General features: G+C 40.7%; 1 protein-coding gene across 1 annotated transcript in view; it reads right to left on the bottom strand.

Moving 5' to 3' along the window:
• The window catches only part of LOC122808193 (endothelin-converting enzyme 1-like), a 1,395,094-nt gene that overhangs the window by 37,487 nt on the left and 1,339,653 nt on the right, over positions 1-17,954 (bottom strand). The gene's annotated exons all lie outside the window — the stretch shown is intronic.

Genomic DNA, 17,954 nt, shown 5'->3' with positions numbered 1-17,954 from the left:
GAAAATCATTTGTGCATTACTATGAAAAAGCAGTTGGATGAGATCGCCCATTGCGACACTTTGAGAGCTTTTCGACACAAGGGGTAAGATCTGGTTCCTCCTTGTTTGTTGATGTACAAAACCACTGACATATTGTCCATTTGAATGACAACTGTCCCTAAAGGGAGAGTATCCTAGAAGGCCTGCAACACTAACAGCACTGCTCTTATCTGTAGGACACTGATATGCAAAAGTGGCCTCTTTGGGGGACCAAGTACCTTGGACTGTTTTTCCCAGGAAGTGTCCCCCCAGTCTGGGAAGCATCCACGGTCATTATTTCCTTCTTGGGTTGAGAAAGAATAAAATGACCTTCTTGTAGGACCTGATCTGTCTGAACCCACCACCAGAGGTATCTCTTACATGCCTGAGTAATTCTTATTTGTGCTGACATATGCTGGTAACGAACTGACCACGGAGTTGCTAGCATCTATTGAGAAATCTTCATGTAAAATCTTGCTAGCGGAACTAAGATTATGGTAGCTGACAACAACCCCAAGGCTTGAAGTATCAACTGGGCTGAAATTTTGGTACTGTGGATTATTTTCCTGAACTGGAATCTGATAGTCTGCACTTGAGAGAGGAAGAGAAGCTGCCACTGATATTGTGTTGAAGACTGCTCCTATGACTTCCAAGGTTTGAGTTGGTTGTAACTAAGACTTCTCATGATTTATATTTATCCCTAGATGAGAACAAATCTGAAGAACCTGATTTTTTATTTTTGTTAATAGATGCCTGCTTGGGGCAGTAATGAGCCAGTCATCTAAATGTCGAAACATTTGGAATCCCTGCAGTCTCAAGTGAGCTGCTACCACTGCCATGCACTTCATAAACACTCTAGGGGCTGTAGTAAGTCCATAGGACAGTGTCCTGAACTGATAATGACTGGCTTCAAGCCAGAAGCGTACATACCTTCTGGATTGTCTGCTCATTTTTATTTGATGGTACACATCCTGAAGGTCTGCTGAGCAAATCCAGTCATCCTTGCCCCAAGAAAGGTAGAATGGACTGAATCGTGACCATCAGAAACTTTGTGTGCTGAACTATTTGTTCACATAGTTGAGATCCAAAACTGGTCTCCAGTTCCCTGTTTTCATTGCCACTAAAAAGAATCTTGAGTAAGTTCCGGATCCTATTTGGTCTGCTAGGTCCCCATGGACCACTTTTTTTTCTAGCAGCTTTTGTATTTATAGTGCTGCTACTTTCCACTGACTGGGTGAAACACTGAGAATTTTGCATATGGGGGGAGGTAGGGAAAAAGGAATTGTATATCCCCTGAAAATAATCCTCTGCACCCATGTTTGTTATCTCTAGTCAGGCTGTCTGGTGCAAGGATAGTGACTGCCTCCAGAGGTGGACAATTAGGCCTTCTTTCAGGACCACTGATACTGTCTATCTGAGAAAGAATCCCTGGACTATTGGTTCTGCAGGCCTCCTCTGCTGTGTGGGCATCATCGTCCATTCAAGTTCCACCCTCTGCCCCTGGGGGGAACTATCTCCAAGTAGATCTTGGAAATGACCCTGGGACTTCTTGAACCACATTTTTAGACCACCTTGTAGATTTCTACAAAATAATCTTGGGGGGGGGGTTGAAAAATATATACCCACTGCAGAAAGAGTCTTTTCTTCTTTTTCACACCTGGAGAGTGTGTCCTTCACTTTTGGGCCAAACAATGAACTGCAGTCAAAAGGTGTATTAACGAATGACAACTTGAAAGACTCTGCAAAATCACACAAGCACATCTAAGCATGCTTCCTGATGGAAATGCCTGAACCCCCTGCCCCTGATGCACCTTCAGCTGCATGTGAGATAAGCCTCATGAACGAATTTGAAATTAAGTGAGGGGTAGCCAACTGTGAAGCCACAAAAGATTGAGCCTCAGCAGTAGTGGTCCCAGCAAGAGATTTTGAAAGTTCCTTGATGAAGTCTCTTTTTACTCTGGTAAAATGTGCCAAACAGTTAAGTGACCAAAGGGCAAAGGTTGCTGAAACATACACCACCCACACTTCCCAAATCTGTTCAATGCCCTAGACTCCCTGTTAGGGGGATGGACAGGAGAACCCTGCTCATCAAGTTCCTTTTTTGTGGCTGCCACCACAACCATGACATCTAGTTGGGGTTAGTGTAAGGGCATAACCAATGAGTTTTGAAGTACTTCTTGAAGTTTGTTTTTGAATTGAGTTAGTGAGGGTTCTAAGGTTAATTCAGCTGGGAGTCTGTTCCATGTTTTTCCAACAGGGTTGGCAAACAGAGAGTCTCCAGATGAGTAGTTGGATTTGTATGTTTGAACTAGGAATCTAGTGGATGATCGCAGTGGCTGGATGCTGGTGTAGGGGCTGATAATATTTTTTTAGTGCAGGTGTATTTTCTGGTTGGTAAAGGACTTTATGTGCCACTATTAGCTGGTTGAACTGCAGTAGGCAAGGCAGTTCAAGCCATCCTAGGCAATTTAGGTTGTGACAGTGGTGTATCTGGTAGGCTGTGCCAGTAGCAAATCTGGAAATGTGGTTACAGCAGGATAATACTTTATTAAGATCTGTTCTGTTTAAGTTGGAGAACAGAGGTAAGGCATAGAGAAGAGCTGATAGTAGATGGGACTGGGCAATTGCAATTCTATCAAGTGGGGTAAGGAAAGGTTTGATTCTGTAAAGAGAGCCAAGTTTTTTATTAATGTTTTTTTTAGTTTGATTGATATGCACATTAAACTTAAGGTTATCAACTATGACACCCAGTAGTTTAGTTTAGGCTTCTAGGGAGACGATAGTGCCACTGTTAGTGGTTATGTTGAAGGATGGTAGTGGGGGGGTCCTGCATGTGGGGGAGAAGAGGAGCAGCTAAGTTTTGTTGGGGTTTAGGATTAGATGTTGATTGAAGAGACATTTTTCCACTGTATTGTAGGTATTTTGGGTTAATGTGAATAAGGTAGCTGGTGAGGTGTCAGAACAAATCAAGGTGGAGTCATCCGGATACTGAATGCAGGTAGCATCTGGGATGACTGAATGAAGGTCGTTGATAAAGATGGAGAAAAGAAGGGGTCCTAGTATCGAGCCCTGGGGGACTCCTAATGTGATGGGTAGGTGAGATGATAGCTTGTCCTGCCATAGGATTGCATGTTGCCTGCCTTGCAGGTAGGATTGAAACCAATGGAGTGCATGGTTGCTTAAGGAGCAGGCCTTCAAGGTATTTATAAGCATTTTGTGGTCAACCATGTTAAAAGCCTTGGATAGATCTAGAAAGAGTGCTGAGGATAGTTTATTATCATTGTGGTTGTGGTTAATAACATTAGAGAAAGAGAGGAGTGCAGAAGCAGTACTGTGATGTGGCTTAAAGCCATGCTGAAAGTTGGACAATGGCTTGTTCTGTGTGAGGTAGTGCATGAGCTGTATGTGTACACACTTCTCCATAATTTTAGCTAGAGCTGACAGAATAGCTATGGGTCTAGAGTTTGACAGTTCAGTGGAACTGCCTCCTTTATGGAGAGGTATGACATGGGAGATTTTCCATATAGTGGGTACAGTAGTTTCAGATATAGCTCTGTTGACCAAGATTGAGATGGGGTATGCTATGGTGTCAGCAACTTTTTGCAGATAGTCTGCTAGGAGGTGGTCAGCAGCCAGGGTTGTGGGTCTTAGTTTCTTAAGTAGGGCATGAACAAGCTGAGTAGGAACAGGTTGGAAGGTAAAGTATGTTTGGATACTGGGTGTGGCTGCATTAGAATTAGAGCCATTGAGAGAGAGTTGGCTTGCTATTGACTGGATAGTCTCTGTAAAGAAGCTGTTGAAGTTATTAGCAATGTCTACTGGGAATTTTTGCTGGGAAGCTGAGGGAGATGGAGTGGCGGTTTGGCCTGGGTGGAGTAGTTTGTTTATTCCTGCCCAGAACTTTTGAGGTTTGTTTTGGTGTTTTGCAGTAAATGGTAGCAGTGGTTCTTTTTGTCTAAGGTTATGGATTTTTTTGTGTCATTCCTTAGCTGTCTGAATCGTAGTTGATGAAGTGGGGCTTTTGTTTTAGGTAGGTGGCCCATGCTTTGCTTTTGTGTGAAATTTTGGTTTTGGTATCCTTAGAAAGCCATGGTGCAATATTAACTTTGGTTCTAATAGAGCGGCTGGGAGCATGGCAGTTAAGAATAGCAAGAAATTTGGTGTTAAAGTATGCTACTACTTAACCTATGGGGAGACTTTTTAGTACTGACCAGCTGCATGACTTAAGGTCATTTTGAAACTTGGTGAAAATGAAATTCTTGTTGTTTCTTAATGTTCTATAGGTGGGTTGATAGGAGCAGTCTACTTTGAGCTTGATTACATACGTGAGACAGTGGTCACTTAGGTCATCAGGCAAAGTGCCTTATTTATAGGACTAAAGATGGGTATTGATGAGTATCCAGTCTAGGGTACTTTCCTTGTTATTGGGTTTTCCTGTCCTGGTGGGTGACGTTATGATTTGAGTAAATCCATACAGGTTTATGTGGGTTGTGGGGTTTTCCCAAGAGCAAGTGTTCCAGTCAATGTTGAAATCTCCAAGAACAATTGTTTCTTGGGGGTAGTTATTGGATAACTAATATAAGAAGTCTTCTAAGGTTTCTGTATTCCTCCCTGGGGTAATGTAGACACAGACAATGTTTACATTTTTGTTTTTATTAATTTGTAGTTTTGAGATAAGAATTTCAGCATTATTGAACTGGTGTGGTTGCTGGGTGTCTATGCTTACAGCTAGGGTAGACTTGTAAGGTATGGCTACCCCACCACCCTTTCTGGTGGTATGGTCAAGTCAAAACATATTATACCCTGGTGGCAGAATCTCATGGTCCTTGGTGGCAGGCTTTAGCCACGTTTCTTTTAGGCATAATATATCTGGGGAATGAACAACTAAGAGGGCATGCAGGTGCTGAGTTTTGGTATTTATGCTGCTAATGTTTAGCTGGCAGGCCAACAGTGAGTTAGGAGGTCTATTTGTTGGAGCTATGGTGGTAGGAGATATACTTGGGGGATTAGGGTCTACAGGTGAGGATGGACCAGGGTTTAGGTGGATGTCACCGTCCTTTGTGGAGGTTGTAGTGTTTCCTGAGTATGAGTTTTAAGATTTTGAATAAAGTTTTGTAATAGTGTCTAGTTTTAGGACTTATGTAACTAGGTCTAGTAAGATGGTAGTATTTAGGGGTTAAGGAGGTAAGCATGAGGGAAGTGAGTAAGGGTGCATTATTATCTGCTGTAGACTGGATAGATGTTTGGAATTTAGGGTAGTGGAAACCTGGGTGACCCTGACATTCGTAGGCGGTTAGGAGATATGGGATGAGTAACAGGGGTAGAAATAGAGTCAATAAGAGTATTGTGAGTGATAGCATACCTACTGAATGAGACTTGAAACTTAGGCAAAAGGAATAGTAGAGTTAGAGGACTGGTGGTATCAGGTTTAGGGTGGTGCTGTTGAATGGCAAGTTGTTACTGAGTGGTTTAAAAAAGTGAGGTGTGGTCTAGTACCAATAAATGTTGTGGCTCAAGGCACAGAGACAGCTGGGATCCAGAAGGAATATCCAAGGGGGTAAGATCCGTCAGCTCTGCCGGAGCAGAGAAAACTCTGTTCGCCACCTCCAAGGCAGAACGCTCCATGGAGAAAGAAGACAATGCAGCTGAGAGGCCAGGTTTCTGGACCATTGACTCTGTCTGCCCCAAAGGCAGTCTACCTGAAGCTGAATTCAGAGCTGAGCTGTCCAGTGCTGAGGCTCTGAGAGGTAGAGAAGGCTCCAAATCTTTGGAGTGGACTCCAACACCTTGGACTGGACAGGACCACTTCAGCTCCAAGAGTCTTCCGGCTCTGAGAACATCATAGCTGGTGCACTCAAAGATATCCTCGGATCGAAGATAAAACCATCTTTGGATCTGAATCAGATTGACCTGGAAGACTCAGATCCTAGGGCTCTGAAACGATGGGTTAGATCAGAGAAGGAGTTATTATCAGTGGAGTGATAGAAGGATGGATTTCAGGACCTGTAGGAGTAGGAGCCGGTATAACTTCCATCCAAATCTGTGCCTTGAGAAATCTCATCATTCTGTCCACACTGGCTTCGGCCAGACTTCTGGAAGACCAAGAGGATGCTAAGGATGAGAATTTTGAGTGTCTGAGTTCCAGAAATGGAGATGGAACTCTGGACGATACTGGGTCTACAGCAAGAGAGTACCTAATCCTACGTAAAATAGTGGGATTCAAGGTGCTTGGAGCAAAAGAAGGAGTTGTCGGATCCAGCACTGAAACTGTCCAGGAAATCTTCAGAGCTGACTTTTGCTTTTTCTTGGGAAGCTCAAAATTGAAGATCCTGACAGTTCTGGTAATTTTAATGAAGTTTCCTTAAATTTTGATTTGGAGGGTTGAGCTTCAGTAATTGCTTCAGAAAAAGGGTGGTGGATGTAAACATTTCAGAATTAATTTGTTTTTATGGTCAGCAATAACCCTAGGATTACAATTTTGGCAAATGCATCACTCAACCTTTAAGTGCTCAGGGCCTAGACAGTATATGCAAAGAGAACACATGCAGGTACTTGTTACCACATTTATCACATTTCTTAAACCCCAAAGGGCCTTTTTTTTACATTTTGCTGGGCTGTAGAAAAAAACTACACAGAAAAAAAAAGTAAAGAAACAGATTTTTTTTTTTATAAATAGGGATACCAACAATGGTATAAAGGTTACAAGGTTGCACAAAACATGTAGAAAATATATGAAGAAATAAGGGGTAAATACCAATTATGGTAAGAAGAATTACAATTATTGTTGTAGGAAATGGGGAGGAAATAAGTATAGCTATAATATAAATTGAAGAAAATGTATCTCTTAAATATAACTCAACAGCTGAACTGGTGACTACTTACTGGTGAACCGGCAAACAATTTCGAGAATGTTGGATAGGGAAGAGCTCGAGAGCTTTTTGGTGGCCACCAGCTATAGTAATGGCCAAGTTAAGTCTGAGGATTGGATATGAACCCAACAGATGAGGATAGAATGAAAACTGACAACATTAGATCAAATACTTATGAGTCTGAGGTGCCCTTTATAATCTGTCAGACTTTCTAAGGGCATGAGGTTGACTTAACAGGTAAACTATAAACAGTGAGAAGAACATCCTTTAAAAGTAAGCAACAAAGGAGGAACAGTTGCCGATTTAGGCATGTCCAACTGTAATAAATTATAATACATTTTCTTTGCCACAGGAATTTCTTTCTTTCTTTTCCCATTGAAAAACATCTTTCATCTTAGATATAGTCTCAGAAAAGGAAAAATCTTCAAGAGGAAAATCTAACACCATGCATTCTTCAGAATCAGAATGTTCAGCTGAGAAGAAATTTCTGAGGAATAACCATCTCTTTTTAATGCCTGTTCTGCTGACTGAAAATCCAGTTGAGAAAGAGAGTGAACTCTTTTTGTTTTTTTTGCCTGAAAAATCAGAAGACTAAAATAAAAAATAAACTCCAAGTTTCTTGGCAATACTCAGTACATCCTCCTTGTCCATGGAAATAGAAACAGCAGACTGCAAGGTTTTCTCACAATGTTCACTCTTTTGGGGAATCTCCACGGTAAAAGACTGATTTGCAGAAGTCACACTAAACCCAGATGCAGGTTCCCTATCACAGCTAAGTGAACAGCCTTCACCTGCCCCTTCTTCTGAGACCAACAAGAGTGGTATATTCTTGCCCACTAAGGGCATTTGTAAGATATGGGTATCCCCAGTATTACATGGCTGCATCTACTACATCAAGGGGACTGGAGGAAAAAAGTGGATGGTCAGCAGAGTCACTCACCAGCCACTAAGGCACAACAGGGGCCAAGTTGACACTCTAGCAGTCCCTGACAACTTTCTTCTTATTGCAGTCAGGAGACAAGATAAAACCATGAAGACTGATGGTTGCTCCATAGGCAATCCAAAAAATAAATCTCCAAGTTGGATAACAGAGCCTGGACAAGTCTTTAACAGGTAAGGCACACAATTGGTATTGAAAGTCCCCTACAAGCACAATATCCTGCCTCAAACATGCAAATCCTCAGTAAAATCCTTGCCAAAAAAATAATTTTCTACACAAAATGTTTATGTAAGCATTTACACATAACACTTCATTAGAAATGCAATAACAGTCCTAAAATAATATAATTATTGTATAATAATAATAGTATCCTTTGGGAAGTCGTACATCCCTGGCAACTATCATATTGACAACACATCCCTTAAAGTTGACCTAGTAGTTAGGGACTTAGGGACACACATAGATAGTAATCTAGCCTTTGACCATCATGTGTCTACAGTGGTGAGGAAACCATTCTATACTGTGCAACTCATAAACAAAAGTATGGCATCTAAGTCCAAGGAAGTCATTGTTCCACTGTATTTGGTATTCATCAGACCTATCATTGAGTACAATGCCCCCTTTGGTATATACCTACGCAGGCATATCCAACAACTGGAATGTCCACAAAGGTTCCTCACTAAAACAATACAGAGCATAAGTAAAATGTCCTATGCAGACCGCCTCAAGGCCCTATCCCTGTATTCTATCTCCTATAGGCTTTTAAGGGGAGATCTATGCCTGGCATACAGGGCGTTGTCAGACCCCACTCTGATGGACCTCCTGCATATCCACAAAATAAACAGCACCAGAATTACCCATTCTAAAGACTTAAACCTTGCCTGTGATATAAATAGATCCTGCTGGAGAGATAGGCATGTATCTCAGAGACTACCACGTCTATGGAACAAGCTCCCCGTCCATGTGAAGCAGAGTTCTTCCTTAACCCAATTCAAGTGCAACTTGGACAATTGGATGGGAAACCAGAAATTCATCCCTGGTTTGGCACCTATGTCTCCAATGCACACAGATAACCTGTAAATAGTTCATCTGCCAAACCTCTGCTTAAACTTATCAAGGGTATCAGAACTTATCAGAGATTTGGGATGCATGGCTAGGCTTAAAAATGCCCTTGTGGTTGATAGCCTAGTAAACACCTATGAACCTATAAAATAAAATGTTTAATAGCAAAACATATTTCAGACATAAAAAACACAACTCATCCTGAGAAAACTATAGATGCTGTAAAGTTTTTCCAACAGGGAACTTTTCTGCACAACCTTGAAGGATAGCTAGATGAAAGACAATTCTGCAGGGCTTATTAATGGAGCAGTTTGCCCTCCAACTTTCTTTATAAGGAACTTCTCTCAAGCTCTTGATATCTGAAGCATATGGAAGGTATCCATGACCTTTGAAAAACCAGTTGGTAACAAGGAGTAGGACCCACATAGCTTAGGCTACTGCAACAATAGTCCATATGTTGAACATCTTACCATAAGAGGAGATGTCCAACTAAATCACTGCAGCAGTATTAACTACATATGGGAAATATCCTGCTGAAGATACCATATATCCGGCCAGCATACCCAAGTCAGGGCAGCTTCCTCTCTTGCTGTGCATTTGAAGTATGTCCCAAGTGACAGACTGTGAAGTGATATATAAGGACCAAACTAATAACCCAGATGATACAGTGTAAATCCACTATACAGAAGGATTTACTCCAAGCTGATTGCCTGAACAGAATTTATTGAAATGAGAAAATAACATATGTTTAGATAGAACAGACTTTATTGAAATGAGAAAATAAAATATGTTAAGTGCTTTCATCCCAAATCTCAGGACTTCCTCAGAACTATGCTAAACTGCTATAGCATACCATTCAAATACATTGCTTATCGTATCCATCTACCAATCACAATCCAACATCCAGTTAAAAAGACATATCTCTAATTAAATCCCTTCACACTGTAATATATAATAATAAAAATATTGTTAAAATATAACTACATACTCATTACATATAAAATCTATCCATATAAAATCACATTATATATGATTTGAATCTTAAAAGACTTCCTATCAACAACATCCCATTAAATCCAGGATAGTTATATGCATTCAATTTTATTTGCATTTTAATGTTGTAAGCTCCACCAAGCCATTCCATGGGCCACTCTTCATGTTAGTAAAAACTCTATCCATCCCAAAAAATAAAAACTGGTGCCCTAGGAAATGTTCGATGTGTTTATGAAGAGCACTGTTGACATTGCACCTTGGAATATCATATATTTGTTCATATGTATGCTCCTTAAATTTATGCATAGTTTTTATCAATGGTATATATGGCAATATATGTGAAGTATAATGTTTGTTATGTTAATACAGTTTGATTACTTTTATATGAATGTAAATTTGCCTTTGTCACAAGTGATAATTCAATAAAGGTATTTGAAAAAAAAAATTATACTGTAATCTGACTCTAATTGTAACATTATCGTTCAATTTCACTACTCCCCCACCCTCAAATAATGACACTGCAACAACAGTCACATTTAAAGGTACCACTCTTATTCTTTAGGTACCCACTCACTAAAATTCCCATTCTGCTCTAATAAAACTTTAACAGATTTAGTCCTCTTATAAAATAATCTAGATTTTAGAACTAATGCATCACTAACATTATTAGTGGAAAAAAATCATCCAATTTTTTCAGTGGTCTGTGTAATAACCTCACTGTCCAGGCTAAAGGTCACTACAAAGGACAAAGTTAATCCATGTTGTTGTGTCTTTCGGCTTTTTCCGGTTAGGGGTCGCCACAGTGGAACTCCGGTCCGCTAATGATTGATAGTTGATTTTTACGTGCCAAGTTACCAGCCCTGACGCACAACCTTCAACGAAGGTACGCCCATTCACGCATGTCTCCACACAGAAGACGCTCTAGCTAAGAATCGAACAGGACAGCGTCTTACTGTGAGGCGACAACCCTACCGCAGCACCTGATTTCTTTATCATTTGTAGTTTCGCCTGCTATAAACGAGGCATATAAATCCCTTCCTTTCTCTTTTTATCTACTTTGTTGTAGATGCTTGTGATGAAATCTAAGTGATACCCCCCGTGCCTTAAACATCTTAACCATTTTTCATACTCAGTTAAAAACAAATTAAAATCTGATATCACCCTTGTCAAAGACACCAACTGACCTTTAACAATAGCCTTTTTCAGGAAAAGTGGATGCCAACTAGTATACTACAGTTTTAAAAAGGAAGTAGTTGAATTAATACAATCAATATATAAATCCAAATTACTAATACTGTCATTCAGAAAACAAAAACGTGTATAAAAGACAAGAATCTTTAAATATATTGTTAAAAATATATTTTTCTTCTGTGGCAACATAACTATATTAGCAAATAAGGGGGCACATGCCGCCCCATTGCTGCACACTTTGTCTGTAAAAAAATACTGTCCATCAAAATAAATAGTTATCACCCAAAACAACTTTCATCAAAGTAGTTAAAACATTATTTAATTTTGGCTTAAGTCAGTGTTCTCTGTTAAAATTCATTGTACCATACCAACCCCTCCTTGTGTGGGATAACGCTGTATAAAGCCGTAACATCGATAGTGCAAAAAAGAGCCCTAGAATTATATTTCACTCTCCTCAATTTACTCAAAAGTCCCAAAAGTCTCTAAGTAAATGTTCAAATGAACTTAAAACATTTTTTAACTTAATATGAATATATCTCACATATTGTGTTGTCCCAACTAGACCTACCGCATTAACAATAAATCTAAATGGTGGGACTACCAAACATTTATGTATCTTAGGTATTTCAAATAAACAGGGCACAACTGGGAATGGAACATTCAAATAAGAGTATACTTATTTTGTAATCTGCCCTTGAGCAGAAAAATCTTCCACTATACAACTGATCTTACATGTAGAAATATTTACACAATTAATGTACACTTCCCCACACATGTTGTTGCATAGCAATGAATTTATTCTGTTCAAATAGTCATTTTTGTTCATAACTACTATCTCCCCACCTTTGTCTGGTTTCACATCCCTCACACTTTTATTAAAACATATCTGTTGTTCACTATTAGTCAAATTATGTTGTTCTCAACTTCTCTGCCCATAGTACATCCCTTAAATCAAACTCACACTTATTTTCAAATAAAATCAACAAAGGGTGAAATAGGGGGTTAAAAACACTGCAACGACACAAGGAAGAATTCACATACATAAAACTACCCCCTTCCTTGAATAACAGTTGCAAGTTCATTTTTCTAATAAATAACATGAGATCAATTATAGTTTCAAAATACTCACTGTTTTTGCCAGTACAAAATTCAAACCTCTATTAAACTATGAGATCTGGGGGCCAATTATGGAATACAGCATCCTTCGGTGACTGTCCATGTGGGGGGAATCAGGGCAAAGTAACTGCTGCACTTGTTGTTTTAGGTAGGATGTGAACAGGCCACTGCAAGATTCCCCCTAGAAAATGAAAATCAAGGTCATCACTGTAGGATAGAGGACCACTCTTAAGGCATCAAGATAGATCTACTCAACTTGTTCGCCAGAACACTGGATGACCCCAGTATATGCTTTGCTATTAGAAAGTGGTATGAAGACATCACCCACTGCCAGACTCTCACGGTTTCACAGCTTAAGGGATAGGAGCGGGTTCCTCCCTGTTTGCTGATGTACCAAACTATCAACACATTGTCTGTCTGAACTTATATATCACCCCCTTGGGGTGGTCATCATGAAATGTCTGCAATGCTAGGAGAACTGCTTTCATTTCCAGAATATTGATGTGAAGGCTGACCTCTATATGTGATCAAGTGCCCTGGACCATTTTCCCTTCAAAATTCTCCCCCATCCTAAAAGGGGAGCATCCATTGTCACTACTGCCACAGAGGAGTTCGTAAGGAATGGACACCTGTCTACCACACAGCAAGACATTATTCACCAGTAGATATGTTGTCTGCAAATTTGAGTAAGCCTTATCTTGGCGTGAAGCAGGTAATACACTTGGGACCATTGTACAGCTAAAGTCCACTGAAGAACTGTCATGTAAAATGTGGTCAATGGAATCATGAGGACTGTGGAAGCCATTAGGCCCAACAAAGTAAGAATTCACCTTGCTGATGGACGGGTGATGAAGTTCACGAATTGTAGTGAGGCAGAGGGAAAGCACCCTGGTGTCTGGAAATCACTCAGTCTGTAAGCTTTTCTCCAGGTGGAATCTGATAAACTCTAATTGTTGATACATCACAAGTTTTGTCAGATCAGCTGTGATGCCTAGATCTTGCATCAGCCAGAGAAGAAGGTCCCAGTGCTGTGATAACAGGTTGTTGATCTTAACGATCAGGAGCCAATCATTGAGGTAAGGGAAAACCTGGATTCCAAGTAGATGCAGACACATTGCTCCCACTGCCTTAACCTGGGTAAACACCTTAGGGGCTGTGGAGAGACTGAATGGAAGGGCTCTGAACTGATAATGACTAGATCTCAGTCAGAAACACAGAATTTCCTTGAATGCTACTCTATCTTCACATGACAGTATGCATCCTTGAGATCTATGGTGCACATCCTATCATTCTTTTTCAATAATGGCAAAATTAACTGGTGTGACCATTTAGAATTTTGTTTGCTTGATATACTGATTTAAATGGCTCAGGTTCAGAATGGGTCTGAAGTCCCTTGCTTTCTTGGGTACTAAAAAGAACCTCGAGTAGACTCCAGATTCTAAATGGTCCTTAGATGACTCATTTTTCTAACAGCTTGGAAAGCTCTGCTGCTGTGAGTTCCCACTGACTGGGTGGCAAATCAGGAACTTTTTTCTTCTAGATAGGGGGAAGGGGAAAATAGTATAGAATAGACTGTGGAAATTATGATGAGGACCCAACAATCTGTGACTATGTTTTGCCAGACCTGCGGGTGCAGAGACAAGCACCCTTGACTACCTCCAGAGTGCAGCAGTTGAGCAACCTGTCAGGGGTGCTGAGAGGGGGTTTTGGTAAAGGATCCATGAAAGCTGTGGTTATGTGGTCCACCACTACCTCTAAGGCAATGTCCATTTTTGTTACCCCCTCCTCTGCTATGAGGGGGTCTAGAGCCAAGAGTTTCCTGGTAAGAATACTGTGATTTTCTGAACCACATCTTCTTCCCAGCCCACTGATTCCTAGAGTAGGATCTCTGGGTGTGGTGAAGCGGATGACTGTTTTAACACAGCTCCACAGATTCAGGCCACCAGCCACTGCTCTACTGCATTTATCTGTGCAATCCAGGGAATCTGCTGCATTCTGCTCACCATAAGTACAATTTTATACTATATTTTGCACTTTTAAACTGTATTTTGCTATATTGCTGATTTTTTAAAATGGTTCTTGCTGATCTGTTGCACTTTTTGTCTGCTGTAGCATAGGCTAGAGTCAGACTTGCTGAATCTAGTTCTGTTTGTCAAATTGAGCACTAAACCAGGCTACCTTTTGTTGGAGAGGGCCCCCCTGCACCCCTGTGGCAGGAGAGTGCAGTTAAGACTCATCTGATTGAAGGTTGCTGGCACAGAGCTCTGTTTCGAGCTTTTTTATTGGTTAAATAGTTTAATTCAGTTTCCTCACTGTTGCTACATAAGCCCCACATTTGCTCTTGTTTTAACACAGCCCCACAGAGTTAGGCAACCAGCCACTGCCCTGCTGTATTCATCTTTTTACACATAGCACACCTCCATGCACCATCATGCACTATCACTCAGTGAGGGTAATGACTGGCTGTTCTAGACAGCAAAACTTCAGTAGATACCTTTTCCCTTAGTAGCTGCCCGTGATCCAGCTGAGAAGTCCTTAAATTGCACTTAGCTGCTCAGACAGCAACTCAGCTGCGTTTTTCTTCCTTAAACAGTCCCAAAACCACCAAATCTACAATATTATCATACCATTTAGAGAACCTCCACTAGTATAGACCCTTTATAGAGTACCATATTAATATAGACCCCCGTTTAGAGCACTCTGTTAGACCACACTCATCAATTTTCCCTCCCCACTGTGAAAACAGGATTTAACCTAGCATTATGGATGGTCAATTTCCCTCCATTTTTCCTACCAACCTGACTTGACATGTGTATCCTGAGGCAGTGCAATAACTGCCTCATTACCAGCCTGATTGACATGGGTATCTTGAGGCAGTGCAACAACTGCCTCATGTACACTGACAACCCTCTACTCCTACATCACATAAGTTCAATTTGTGAGAGATGCATTCACACTAAGAATCTACAATCCTTGATCTCTCGTGCACAGAACAGTAACACTGAACAGGTTGTCAGCTCACATACTACACTTCCTACACAAACCATGCACTGAACACATAAACCATCATACACAGAGTTACTCACCAGAAACCTACTTAAATACCAGAGACCTTCCAAACACAAACATGCTACACCTAATACAGCACCTACAGCACTCAATACACATAAAAACAAAAGCACCAGTGTCTCATAAAATAAGTCCCTAAGGCAAAGCACATCTAAACCAAATATTTTTTGTCATAGGTGACTCCATTGTGAGACACACAGATGTCCCACTCACCAGGCTGGACAAGGACAAGGTTACGGTCAGCTGTCTATCGGGTGCCAAGATCTATCAGATCACACATGCCCTCAAGTCTCTCAACAACAAGTACTTTTATGACTCCATCACAGATCATGTTGTTGTGAATGACTTGCGACATACCTCACTGGACTATATGAAGAGAGACATGACTGAGCTCTATAAATATGTGTCCCAGGCAGGTATGTCCCTAGCCATGAGCAGCATTCTATCCTCACCTAGGATGATACCACAATATCAACAAAAAATGATTGACTTCAACAAATGACTTAGTTACTTGTATCATTCTAAGGGGATCCAGTTCTTGTCAACATAGGATGACATGGTTGATAGACCACGTTGCTTTGGCAGAAATGGTCTTCACCTGTCACCTTTAGGCTTTTGGTTACTGGTTAAGGTACTTGCCTCCCCCATAGTGCCTGTTTTAGGCAAGGTCTCAAGAACAACATTTACAATGTGAAAATATCGCTCAAACACAAATTAAAGGTTATGCTAAATGCTAGGCGTTTAAATCAGAAACTGCACTCTCTGAAAGCACTCCTCTCCCTGGAGGATGTTGACATCTGTGCAATCACAGAAACTTGGTTCAGGGCCACAGAGAATATCCCAGCCTTGCAAGGCTACAATGCCTTCCACACTTTCAGACCGCAAAATTAATATGTGTGAACCAAAGGAGGAGTAGTATCTATCTTCATCACAGATAAACAGACCTCTAGACTGGTTACACAGGAGAACTCCATGGACTCCAAGTTCAACTAACTCTTGGTAATTCAAGTCATTGTTAGCTATAGGCCCCCTTCAATGAACAAAGATACCTGCACTGCTTATTTGGGCCTACTTAAGTCAATCAAATTATAACCAAACACTCTAGACATTGGTCATTTTAACTATCCCTCCACTGACTGGGAAACTTATATGAGTACCAATATGCTCACATGAAGACTTCTGGACTTTGTTAACACCAATGCTATGGAACAAATGCTATGAAACCCCAAAAGGGGCACAAACACTCTCAACCTGGTTTTCACCAACATGGGTGACTGTTACAACACCACAAGTATAGGACCCACACTGGTTAAATCTGACCACAAATCAGTAGCTATAACAACTGAACCCCTCTTAGGTGAAATCAGGCTAAAAAATTTTACCAAAGCTAATTCTACCCTCATAAGGATGGCATAAATAATTTCCAAGCTCCTGTTCCCACAGATGGCACTGACAACTATACTAAGGTATACACAAATGCCCTATACAAATACTTACACAACTGTATTGTCATGTAAACAAAACAAGATCCTCAAGAAAAATAAGCCTCCCTGGTAGACATCTAGCATTAATAAGTTATACAACAAAAGGAAGAAGATGCTGTCTAAGAATAAAAAAGAGAGGTACCAGCACTGGAAGAACACCCTCCTCTACTTTTACAAACAAATAAGACAACTTGTAAAATTCTCTAAGGGCAACGTAAAAAAAATAGCAACCATAGCTAAGGATAACCATACGTCATTCTTCAGCTACATATGTAACCTAAAAGGTAAGACCGAGACGTATGCTGAACTAGCTGTGGATGGCATTACACACACTGATTCTGTGAAAACAGCTAACCTTAGCCAACAGGTTTGATGAAAATTTCATCCCCCTGTCCCCTCCACAAATTCCACAAAGCATTCCATCTACATCTTTCCCACCTTGCATCTCCAATGCACAAGTTATTAATGCTCTCTCCAAGGCCAAAAACACAGCCTCTATGGGACTGGATGGCATCCCAGGTTGCGTTTTAAATGGTCTAAAACATGAGTTAGCAACTCTATTAGGTACTCTGTTCAACCACAGCCTGAGTTCTGGTTTTGTGCCTACTGAATGGAAAACAGCAACCATCATCCCCCTTCACATGTGACTGCATCTTTAACCTGGGCCAGTAATCAAGGAGTCTCAATCCCCACCACTGACACTGGTGAGAGATAGTCACTAAAACAGGAATGGATTTACACAGTATTTTAAGATGCAGATCTCTGCATCAAGCACAATTTCCCCCAAGAACACACGCTCTAGACCTGGGACTGGACTATCTGTCTCTCCAGATCCCAAACAAGACTCACCTTGGAGCACTGTGTCCAGTTCCAAGTAGCTGACACACCCACATCTGGGTGATTGATTTTCATACACACTCCTGGGAACAGCTGGTACAGATTTATTAACTGTACCCCTTCTGCTCAGACTATAAGGTAACTTTGCTACCACCAGTCAACCACTCTCAGGCTCTTATGAGTATAACCAATTATACTGAGTAAAATCAATGCTAACATAAATGGCAGAGTGTAACCCAAGCAACCAGGCTTTTTGGAGTGGCCAAGGCATTACTAAAATAAGCACAAGTACTCTCAAGCTGTTAAAAGTATTCTCTAAAAGATCAACCACAATGAAAGGTGTAAAAGTATTTAATAATAAATAATAAAGTAGAG

Source organism: Protopterus annectens, chromosome 8.part0 (genome assembly GCF_019279795.1).
Source record: "Protopterus annectens isolate FY-2018-M chromosome 8.part0, PAN1.0, whole genome shotgun sequence".
Lineage (NCBI taxonomy): Eukaryota > Metazoa > Chordata > Ceratodontiformes > Protopteridae > Protopterus > Protopterus annectens.
The sequence above is the reverse complement of the archived record's forward strand: the minus strand, read 5'-3'. Positions and strand labels throughout refer to the sequence as shown.